Source organism: Ambystoma mexicanum, chromosome 3p (genome assembly GCF_040938575.1).
Source record: "Ambystoma mexicanum isolate Mex_15411 chromosome 3p, UKY_AmexF1_1, whole genome shotgun sequence".
In the NCBI taxonomy this organism is placed as follows: Eukaryota; Metazoa; Chordata; class Amphibia; order Caudata; family Ambystomatidae; genus Ambystoma; species Ambystoma mexicanum.
Window position 1 is genome coordinate 272,868,861 of NC_090925.1, and position 12,981 is coordinate 272,881,841.

Consider the following 12,981-nt stretch of genomic DNA (forward strand, 5'->3'; position numbering starts at 1 on the left):
GAAGAGGGTTTAGGAGAGCAGATGGTTCACCTGTACAACACGCAGCACTGTTGAATGATTTAATTGAAGAGCTAGCAGAACCGTCAGTGGTAGCATTGGTAAAATGCCAGACATACACCGACAACATGGACGCAATCTCAAGGGTGGGGCTTGGAAAATGATAAAGGGCCTCAGCCCACTTAATGACATCATACAGAAAGAATTCCCTCTAAAATGGACCCAGGAAATGATGAGCCGCAAAAGAAGCAGCTTACTTTAATGTCCTCCAGCCACTAGAGTGAACTGTAAAGACACAGAACCAAGAAGGGCAAGAGGAGGGGCACAACTGCACCCCCTTACTACAGAGAATTGAGTTACAAAGATGCGCAGCCTCAGATGAGCGGGAATTATGGGAAAAAATAGGATGTAAACAGTCATCCACAGATTTAATATGGTGGCAGGAAATGACAGGAAAGGTAGTGATGCCTGTAGAATTATTACAAATAGAATTTCAACAGCTGCATTTTCCAACACATGTAACAAAATAAAATATTGCAGCAGACATTCAGGAGGAATGGTTTGTCCCCAATTTACAGGAGCACTTATCAAAATGAACAATAGAATGCACCACATGCCAGGCATACAATTCAGGTATGACCCTCAAGACATTACGAGGAACACTGCCACACCCTGTAGGACCTTTCAGAGAGCTCCATATTGACTATTCTGATATGGGAGAAAGATGTAACATGGCAAGATGCCTCATTGTATATAGTCTGCCCCTTCTCCAGGTGGGTCGAGGCTGGGCCATACACCCACCATGATGCAAAGTGTGCAGCAAAGTTTTTGGTATGAGAGGTTTTCTCTAGGTGGGGCATATGCAATGTGATCAGGTCAGATAACGGCACCCATTTCGTAAATGACCTCTTCAAGGAAGTGAGCACATTGTTAGGGGTAAAGCACAAATTATGTTTGATTTACCACCTGCAAGCAAACGGTATTGGTAGAAAAAATCAACGGCCTACTCAAAAGTAAACTGTTGAAGCTATGCAACACACTTAAAAAGAACTGGGTGTATTGCTTACCCCTAGCACTGTTCCAACTCAGAACTCAGCCAAGTAAGGACCATCATTTGAGCCCACACGAAATAGTGATGGGATGGCGCATACATATGCCACTATGTCCAGTAAGAAGAGCATCAGATGCTCACAGAGCTGCCACAGTGCTAGATGATTAATTTAAGGAATACCTCACCCAACTGACAAGTGCAGTACGAAGTATAGCAAGGCAAATAGCACCTGCATTCACACAGAATAATGAAACAGATACATCAATGCCAGCACAAGACAGCCCCACGGGGCAGCGAATGCCAGGAGAAAATGTATATGTGTGAAGTTTCGTGCGGAGATGGAACTCCCGCGATTTCATGGCCCCTACAAAGTAATATATTGCACGCCAACTGCAGTGAAAGTGAAGGGACTGAAGTACTGGGTGCATCTCTCAGATGTGAGAAGAGCACACGATAGTACCACGCTCCCAAGTGAACAAGAGCAGAGCAAAGACGCTGCAACTCCCTAAATTAGAGAAGAAAAAATATGACAAATAAAAGGGGAAAAATGAAAATAACTAAGGAAAAAGAGTGCATGAAGGAAAAAGGTGTGCAAAAATGACCAATGTATATAAAAGAGTTTGGGAAGAAAATTAAGTGTACAGCATATCTCTCCCTTCCTATCTCCTACTATTTTTCTTTGTCCTCCTATTGGTTTACCTTTTCAGATTATTTTGCTGCTCTTTTAATACAAATTAATGGAATACAAAGTAGAAAAGCAAAAAAGTTACGATATAACTTCCGAAAAAGTTTTTTTGGTCAAGTACAGTAACTAGAAAAGTATTAGTAAATACATGTGAATAGCAGTGTGAATATCAATGGAAAAATCTAAAAACGTATATAAACATAATGTATTTTCTGGTGTACTTAACACTTTTATATTGCCCCTTCAGGTGAAAATATGACAGAGAGGAGGACCCTCACTAACAACGACTCAAATATAGATAGTGATAGGGTAGAGAATAGCGTGAATAAATATTGCAACTACGAGTGCAGTTTATCATTGGCAGCAATAGTGTTTTGTGTGATATTATTTTGCGTCGGTATGTACTGGACTTTCACTTTCATAATTGGGATATGAAAGAGGGGGAAAGTGGGGTGAACCTGATACGAGAGGGATCAAGCCTTATATGGGCTGGAGTTAAGACAATTTGGACACATAATGGCTCTTCAAAGGATAATATCACAACGTTGTATAAAAACAAAACTGTAAAAACCCATGTTTTTCCACTTGCTGCTATGGGTTTCGATAATGATAATGAGACTAACAAATATGATGGTGTTTATTCCTGGTTCAGTGAGCCTGACCTAACCTACACAAATTCACATGCAACCATAGAACCTACCTCACATGGCACTGTAATGCACTTTAACCTCAATCACCCAAAACCCCCCAGTATCACAGTCTTGGCAAGCTGCAGTGAACTGAGCGATGCAACGTGCGCTAACGTCTTTCCCATAAAGTACCAGAGAGTGAAAATGTTAGATAATAGTCATGGGGGGAAGAGGAGGCAGAAAAGGGGGGCAGGAGATAAAAGCTACGATGCATACCTTGGCCTGGGATTAGATGAGATTGAAGACCCCTTCCCCTCGGATCAATCAAACAAATGGTACTCAGACATGAGTGCAACAGCCAAACAAGCAACAAATAAGAGCTGTTAAGTCTGCTCTCTCATTCCTTAACCCTCCGGCACACCTAAAGTTCTTATACCTCAAGAAGTGCCCTTGTCGGATGCCCAATGTTTAGTTCATCTCGTATTGTGTAGGACTCAAAGCACCGTCCATTCACACACAGTTACAATAGAAATGCTGCATAATGAATAAACCTGCACGAATAAGCCGCAAGGAGTGATTTGCATCAAAGAAACAAAAATTGTTATCAGACGGACACAGTTCAGAGAAAACCAATGGCATGATGAGACAATCAGGTGCAAGACAGAGGCATTGCGAGGTCTCACTGTGGAGAACTTTCAATGGGTCATAAAGACATGCACTCCGGTCTGGTCCCAACACATCGCAAAGCTCATGTGGGTCACAGCTCTCGAGAAACCCATCAAAACACAGAAAGAAATTGAACATGAACTTTGTTTCCATGGTGAAGAGAAGGTACAAATGGGCTTGAACAGACAATGTAACAAAACAATCATCATCCCAGAAATGAAAAAGGCTACAGCAGCACTCATGGACACGTATTGGGTATGTGGCAAGCAAGTATACCTGCATCTCCCGCCATCATCGAGGGACAGCTGTGCCCTGGCCACATTGCATTCGGCATTAATGGTGTTTCCAGAAAGTAATATCCAAGGGGGAGAGGTTTGGCTGGCATATCGACAGCACCCCAGCTAGCAACAACAGAGCCTTCCGCATACGACATTATGTCTGAAAACGAGCTGCAGGACAGAGTGTCCCGCAAAAGATGGTCATCCAACTAGATTTCCAGCCAATCATCAGAGCTCCTGGCCGAAATTCCAGATAAATATACACTCTTCAATTCCTCCGAGACGTTTTTTGCTTCCCTCCTGGTGCCAGGACTCCAGGAGTGGGCAAATGCCAAATGGCTGCAGATTGTCCGCTGGGAGCTAATCCAACTGGCCAACGACACTGAAGAGGGATTCGATGTGATCAAGGTGGAACTCCGCGCCTTGCGGTTAGTGACAATACAGAACCTGTACGTCCTGGATCTCCTCACAGCAATGGACGGCGGTGTTTGCAGAAAAATCGGGAGTGTCTGCTGTACATTCGTATCTTCTGAAGATGCAGACAATGGGACCCTTTCCCACTTCCTCTCAGCCGTGCATAGCTTGGGGGAAAGAATGTGGAAGGAAGGAGGAATAGAGCCAAGCAACTGGTTTGACAACATTTTTAATTGAATACTGTCTTGGCTCAGAGTGATGATGAACATTTTTGTTCCACTTATCGTTTATGTGCTAATATTTTTCTGCGTGTGCCAGGTGGGCATGCAATGTGCAAAATCAATGCCTAGTTCTGCAATGATGATGGTAACAATGGGCAAATCGACAACAGTAGCAACTATGAAAGATGCACAGATCCAAACTGGAGAGTCAGGGCCCTCTAAGTACTGCATGACGGCAGTATACCGTCACCATGGGGATAGGGTGGATAATTCATATCACACAACAATTAAGGAACCACGGGAACTACAATGGTATAGAGAGGTCTGGGTAGATCTAGATGGGGATGAGGGAATATATATGACCTGTACACATGATGAATATGCTAGAAGAGGTCAGAGCTTAATAAGTGTTTGTAGGGCTTGGATACCAATTAAAGGGACACCCGCATGGGATGAGGCAGTGCAAGAAGCAGAGTACTATCGGAATGAAAATAACCATACGATTTGTTTGTTATTTAAAATGTAATGAATGGGGGGAATGTGTGGGAGTGAGGGGTCGTTTGGACCCCCCTCGCACATTCTGCACGATTTGGACCACTTGCTCATGCATTAGCGGGGGGATGCCTCCACTGCCCTTATGCTAACATGAGCATAATTGTGGCTATTGTGGGATACACTTGGCTTCCATTTTGTGTGCCCTCGACTCCATCTTTGGACTAGGCCTCACTCTGATACTACGAAAAGGCTTCTCTCCCCACTGCAGCACCGCACACAGTGCACTCATGGCCTTCACCTTTTCCTCCACTGTCTTAAAGCTTCACAGATCCCTTTCTCACGGATGTGCCGGGATAATTGCAACACATAATACACTGTATCATCTCACCCTTTCTGTGTAATCACTGTCCTGTGTGTGAACCGGCCTGAACCATGCCTTGTAGCTCATCCATCTCCACAAACCTGCTCATATGCTCTTGTCCCTGCTGTTGGAAAATTACTGCCAATGTAACCATGTGCCCTCCTAAGGTATTCTCTTGATGTAACAGAAGTGTGACCCTGCTGTGCAACCCACCCCAGAGTGCCCCACTAAATCCAGACCTCTTTCGTAGTACATTGTGCCCTAAAACTAACATATGTCATTATACTCCCCACTCGCCTTGATGTGTGAAGACCCGCCCATTCGCATAGGTTATCACAGGGGACAAGCCCCCTAAGCCATGTGCCCCATAAAAGTCGCAATGAAAGATTATATAATCAGGTATATGCAATTTATGGGTTTTCAAGATTTACTGAAAGGTATACTAATGATTGTTGTTTATTATATGTCTAGTGGTAGTTTCTCATGCCAGCTTAGTTAGTATCAACTCTACCTCGCTGTGACTTAACCCTCACCCCTCCCAGACACAGACAGCTGGGCCTCATGATGCTCATCCTCCCGCCAAATGGGCAGCCTATCCGTGAGTAGCAGTGCCTACACTACTATATGTTGCCTAGCTATGTAACCAATCCTGTTCTAATTTAGTACCATATGTTAGTGATGACACCAATGATGCTGTTTTGCTTTATAATTCCATGTAACTGTATTGTTTGCCAGACCGCTCTCAGTGCAGCAGAGTTCTCTGGATGCCAACTTTATTTAAAAACCCTGCTAATCTTGCAACCCTTTCTCCTAGTCTCACTCCCTACTGGGAGGTGTCACATTTTAAGAATTTGCATTGGTAAGACGCTGAGTGAGCCTTAACTCTGGTTCTACTTTCATTCTTAACATTGATTATTTTTGTTCTATTAAAACAAAGCCCTTTCTGTGTATAGCATTTGAACACCATCAAATAAGGCCATCCCTCCCAGAACGGCATTGTTTTATCTGAGAAAGTCCATGAAAAGCAATAGAATTCTGTTTCAAGTCTGTGAGGCTTGGATTTTCTTTTTGAAATGAACTAACACACGCAAAGTACTTCAAAGGAAAGATGCTCTTTCTTGCATTGTGTCAATTACCAAGAAACCATTTTCAAGCATATCTCTGTTTCCAGTAACTGACCAGATCTCTAAAACGTCTTTCAGAAAGTAAAATGCCAAGGAAGCTCTGTGCAGAAAAAAAAAAACACACTTTGTGAAATGAACATGAGAGAAAAAGAACCTGGTTAAAACTGCTTTTGCAGAAAATGACATTGGGAAAACTGAATGTGAAATAATACTGTAGCTCGCAAAGAACACAATTATACATGTGGGGAGAGGGGATGCAAAGATATGAATATTGTGCTCTGTTTTTTCCCCCAAAAGAAAAATCATCCAGGCTGAGGCCTAGGAGTTTCTGTCAAACCAATTTGGCACCAAGGCTAATTTCACACCTAACAGTGACTAAGGCTAAGTACAAAACAGATTCAAGCTTTCTTTAAGATGTATAAGAAGATGCATGTTTCTATTGAACTGTTAACCAAGTTTTTCACAGCAGGTTCAAGGTTTGCAATGTTATCCTTTATAGTTATGGCCAGGTAGGGTTCTACCATCTCTGTGTTTTATTACAATTGTCATGGGGTTGGTTTTAGAGACTGGCCGAAGGAAGGAAATTGAGCTATGTAGGAGTATGAGTTCAATTTCAATACTATGACTCTACATTTCAACAGTTAGACTCATCATTTCAGCATGCACATTTTAGTGAGGGTTTGAACTTCAACTGGGGCCCAGGCGGTGAAACTCATTGCTGGACTCAAGAGTGAAAGTCTCAGGCAGAATTTAAAAGATGCCAATGCATAGAGAACATACTGGAAATAGCACTTTGCTTCAGGATGTTTTTTCAATGAACTGAACTGCACCAAATATAATACAAACCTAAATGTATCATACTAATTAACCCAACCCCATTTAACATGTAACGGATTCCCATAATAACATCTAGTGCACATTAGCTCATGCAATAAGCTGAATGCAGACTGATGAAAACGCATAATGCTCTGAAAATGGGAAATGTACAGGCTGAATCTGCGCTGTCTGGTTGCTGGAAAATCTGATTTCTGTTCTGCTAAAACATACCTTTGTTTTGGAGCAGGAAGAGCAAGCGGAAAATGAAACATGTTTCTCTTCAGCAATGCAGTGAGCACAATAAGGAAGGCACAGAGAAAAGGCATGTGATGTGGGTAGGTCTGGACAATGGGAGGTGCTCGTGATTGAAAGGGGGTGTCATAGAAAAGGGTTTGGGAGGCATGGTAGAGGGGCATTCCTCATAGGCACAGACAGAGGAAGGAGGCAGAAACTGTGGTTGCTGAGCAGAGTTTCGTGGCTGCAAGCTGACTTTCTGCTGGGCTAAGGCTAAATCTGAAGCTGTCTCCTGGGTTAACAATCGTTAGAAAAGCTGCAGTCTTGGGAATACTTATCTGGGTGTCCCTATGCAAGTCAGGCAGAAAGGCTGAGGAAGATTTCACTGCCAAGCTGAGTCGGGAATACCGCCAACAGATTTAGGCAAATATGAGGTTAAGTGAGGTGCTGGTTATGTGAAAGATACTCGGTAGCCCAGATTAAGTAGTTCACTTCATTTTAGATGCTGTATTAAATATTCTAATTTCAACTTGCATGTACTACTGTGTTCGTATTTCTCAAAGTTTTGCTGTTTTGTTTTAAAGAGTATTTTTCTTACCAAGTTTCACTAGGAGAAGGTCAATTGCCAGGGCTTTGCGCAGATATAGCAAGGAAAGCCTTTGCAAAAAGAAATTTACTTGCACTGTGAAGTATAATGTGGCCATAACTGTCACTATGTGTAACTTGCATAATTCTATATTACGATAGGACAAATTCAAAACGTAATTTAGCCTCATTATATGATTCCTCATTCAGTCCCTTTCATTGGACATGCTTATATAGATGCAGATGTGCGGTAAGAAATATTTCAAAGCAAAGTAGCTGCAGTGAGCTGTTTATCTAGAGAGATTGGATGAATGTTCAGTATTTCAATTGCATGCTTTACATTTGTCAGCCAAAAGGGCATAGTGTGGTATTGTACATAAGAAAAGATACCACTAGAGGGCATGAGCCATCTATTCAGGGTGTATTAAGTCCAGTATTTGTGGTTGTTAGTGACCCTGGTAAAGATTATTATTAGGCAATATTCTGAAATTAGTCTCACCACTGTAGAAATACCCCAACAAGTTTACCACAAACACCACAAATACCATCAAATACCACCATAGCAAAGATACCACTATAAAATACAAAGAAAATAATAGATATAATCCCAAAATATATCTTACATCTCCAGCTTTGGGCTTTTAGGGGCAAATTACCTATGCAGGCTATAAATATACACATTGTTGGTTTCTATTTACTTGAAAAAGAATAATTGCAATCAATTTGCCAAATCTGAGATGCTGTAGGGAATGTAATCTCTTTATAAATATGAAACAGTTCAACAGAAGTTGGCAGCCTTGGCTCGACGATCATGGAGGAAGGATTTCACAGGGTCTTTAGTTCTGCACCAATGACACTCAATAGCTTGGTTTATTTCAAGAAGCATCAGAAATTGAATTTAGTGGGAGGCTTGGCTTTCTTGTGAATGACCGGTGCAATGATGTCCATTGTTCTTTTGAGTTCTTCATAAAAATGGTTAAAGGGACTCATGGAGTGCTGTGCACACATTTGGCTTCATATGATGTCCAAAACAGGGCAATCAATACTGTCTTCATAGGATACACCATGATAAACCTGCTATGTGATAGTAGGGTAATCCTCTGGTCTTCTCCAGGTCTTATCAGTACTGATGGTCACAGGTATTGATCAGACCAACAAAGTGGACTGATGCAGATGTATGAAACATACACAAGAGTGGATGTCAGGATCTTGTCCATAGTGTGGCCTTCAGTGTGTGTAGGACCAGATGAACAAACCTTCAGGGTCAGTAAGTCACAAATGGTTGAGGAATGAGTTGATTTATCTGTTAGAGGGCAGCCAGGCCAGATGAAGAACATCTGGAGGACCAAGACAATGGTGGAGGTGGTTTGTAAATTAGAAAAAAAGTCATCTACTTCTACAGAAAAAGGTGGAGTTACCAGTTGGTGTAAATTTAATATGTTGTCTTATGTTATGTTAGAAACAGTTTTTTATAATGTACAAACATTCACCACAAGGTCATATGGGCGATATTGTAGAAATAACACTGTGGCAGAATTCAGTCATATCAAGCGGAGGGAAAAAGAAACACAATCAGATGGTACATTAAAGAGAGGTGTCTTCAATTATTCTGAAAGTGTAAACATGTGGGCTCTGTGCTTACAGATTCAGACATGACAATCCATAGTTTAGACTTCAAGACTAAAAAATATAATGACTTTCAATGTTTTCCATACTGTAAGTGGCAGTTTTAAGTAGGCTTGTAAAATGATGACAGAGAGCCTCTTGGAAACGACACAAATGAACTCTGCCTAACAGAAAACATAGATTCTGATGATATCATGTCTAATGCAACAGGTTTAGAGACTTGAAGGCGATGCAGTGTCTAGTTGTAAGCCATTGCAATAAGGCCAGCCATGGTGACCTATAATCACATTTGTGTAACCTGAGCAACAATTTCACAGCTGCATTCTGAATTCTCTACAACCTAGACAAAATGTTGGAGATATTCCTAGAAGCATTCTAGTTGCCAGAGATTTCTTCACGAACACTCTAAGTTTGCAAATGAGACTTCAACTCATCTTCCCCCTTATTAATAAACACATTGGCCCTCATTACGACCCTGGCGGAAAGTGACTGACCGGACCGCCACAGCGGAAATAGCGTTTCCGCCATTGCACGAAGGAGCAAAGTGCGGCCCATTCCGACCCATCGGGCACGAGCACCACGCCATGGCGGAAGTGCAAAGTCCGCGATGGCGGAAATGACCCCAAAACGGCCCACACCGCCGCCGTACGGCGCCCTAGGTGCAATACCGCCACCCCTCTTAGCGGTCACCGCAGTGTGCGCCTACCGGAAAGTACGGTGACCGGAAATATACGGAAACGGAAGTAAAAACATGGGCCCGGAACGGGAAACATCCCGCCGTACACCTATAAAACCACTAAAACCACACAACCACCAAAAACACTACCCTGAGACACGCCCCAACCCGTCATCCACCCTAGCGAAACCAAGAAAAATGGGAAAAGCAGCGAAGAAAGCGTGCGACCGCAAGCGGCAGGTCCACTTCTCCCGTGAGGAACTCACCGTGCTAACAGAGACCCTCCAGGAGAATGCAGCCGTCGTCTTCTCCACGCAAATGACCAGGACGTCACTTGCGAACAAGAAGGCCATATGGGCTCTGGTGGCACAGCGGGTAAGTGCGGTGGGGACCGCACCCCGCAACCCACAGCAATGCAGAAAGCGATGGGACGACCTGCGGATACGCGTCCGCAGCATACTCTCTGCCAACCGCAACATTGCCACAGCCACCGGGGGAGGTCCTGAATCACCCATCAAGTTGACCCCCTGGGAAGAAATCTGTGCCTCCACCATCGGAATGGAGAGCATTGAGGGAGTCGGAGGGATGGAGAAAGGAGTGCAGACATCCGAAGATTCAGGTAGGTGGGCCAGATAAAACAATGCTAAATCCCCAATGTCCAATCATGCGAAGTACCATGTGTCCACATAGTGCAACAGAAACACATGTCCAGGAGAACGTCCACACACATCGGCCTGATAGCGCACTTTAAAACCCACAATAAATACATAATTAATTAAAAACCCCTAAAACACGCACTACACGTGCAGCAGGCACACCCTAACTGCAGGCTGCCAAACAACTGCACCCTCACTCCACACACAAATGAAAGCACCTCCAAGGCCCCGACCCAAATCACCCTCAGGTACCACCCCAATGCATGTGATACAATGCCATTCCAATTTCCACAGACCCATTAATAACTCTCGCCCTCCTTTACTCCACCACAGGGTCCGATCCAAACGACGATCATCAGGACACCCCTACCAGCACACCTGCAAAGAGGGCCAAGACCAACGGCCAAAGACCCTCCACCTCAGCTGCACGCATCAAGACACGGCAGCAGCACAAATCAGGTGGCAGCACAGAGGAGGGAACATCAACAGGCACCCCAGCAGCCAGCATGCCCACACCACCACCACCACAGGTCCCCCCAATGGATGCCACAGAAGGCACTGCCTCTGGTGGCAGCAGCACCATAGGTGACACCCCATTGATGGCAGCATGCTCGGACACAGAAAACGGGGATGTCGAAGTCAGATCCATCCATGACCTGTCCCAATCCCCCTGTCTGTCCCATCCCGTACAACATGAGGATACCACGCAGGGGCACCCACAAGACGACGACTGGCCATCCCCCACAAGCCCCGTAGAAGGCAACATGAGGTCAACAGCCCCTCTGTGACACCCCCGCAAATGGCCATGGCCCAGCAGAGGCAACAGTCCCTCGACCAGTTAATCGTGCAACAGCAGCGACTGGCCACGCTCCTCAAGGACCATGCCGATGAATGTGGGGGCACTAAGGCAGACATAGAAACATCAACTGAGACACTTAGGGCAGAAATGGAGAGAGGTACAGAGACACTAAGGGCACAAATGGAGAGTAGCACCGAGAGCCTGAGAGTCCAAATGGAGAGAAGCACCGAGAGCCTGAGGGGGGAACTGCATGCGACGTCCAAAGACGTATGTGCCGAACTTGCCGCAGTGCGCCGTGTGCTCACTGAGCTCTCGCAAACCCTTAGGGACATGCATGGACGTGAGCAGGCAGAGACATCATCCGTTGCAAGTTCCGTCCAGGGCAGCCCCCAACGTAGATCTGGGAGGAACCTGCGCTCCACAGGCAGGGGTGCCCCTGATACCCGCAGAGGGGGCTTGCAATAGCGACAGCCCACTGACAATGAGCATCTTTGGACACTGGTGTTCGGGGGGGAGGTAGGAGGGTGGAGGGGGTGTGTTGGGCTCACTTGGGTGGCGGATCGATAGGGTGTTCAACATGATATCACATATGCCATAAACAGTGCACGATCAACCAATGAGATGTGTGGACATTGATCTTTGTGTACTAGGCCATCATAGGCGTACAGTCCATATTGTGCATGTACCAGACACACACAGTGCCACGAGTCCCGTGTCCATGTATCAGCCACCAGGCATGAGTGCTAGAAGCATGCATCAATGAGATGCTGACGAATGTCACGGGCCTCCGGTGCCTCGCAGACTCCTTGAGGTGCTGCCACATCCCCACCCTCATCATGACCATCATCAGGTGCTTGCAGTTCTGCGTCAGGGGGCATGGGCACATTTCTACGTACGCACATGTTGTGGAGCATGACACATGCCATGACCATCTTTGCAACCTTCTCATGGCGGTACAGGAGTGCCCCGCCAGACCTGCTGAGGCAGCGGAAACGGGTCTTCAGTAGGCCGAATGCCTGTTCAATGACTACACGGGTACGTGAGTGGGCATGGTTGTAGTCCTCCTCATGCTGGTCCCGTGGGTTCCGGACTGGTGTGAGGAGCCATCTCTTCAGTGGATACCCAGCATCACCTTTATGTGGACGAGAAACGTATGATGTGGAATGCCATTGCTACGTACGCACACCCCCCACCCCCCTTCCTGCCAGGTCATTGCCGCATCACATACCCCACATCATCATGCATGAAATGAGACTCACCGAGTAGCCAGGATCTGTTCCCTGCATGTCGCTCCTTGTAGCGTGGTATAGTAGAGTTCCTCAAGACCATGGAATCATGGGTTGATCCAGGGAATCTGGCACAACAATGTGTAATGATCCTGTTGGAGTCACACACCATTTGTACATTCAGGGAATGAAATTGTTTTCGGTTGCGGTACTGGGCCTCCATGGCATGTGGGACGACCAATTCCACATGGGTGCAGTCGATGGCACCAATGCAACCCGGTATGCCGGCAAGTGCATGGAATCCCACTTTTGTGTTGGTAATTTCCTGCTCCGAGCGTGGTAGAGAGATGTAGTCGTCTGCGTGCTTCAGGAGGGCATCGAGCACTTGCAATAGTGTCCGTGAGAACAGTGGCTGAGAAATGCCATGCAACTGTCCTACTGT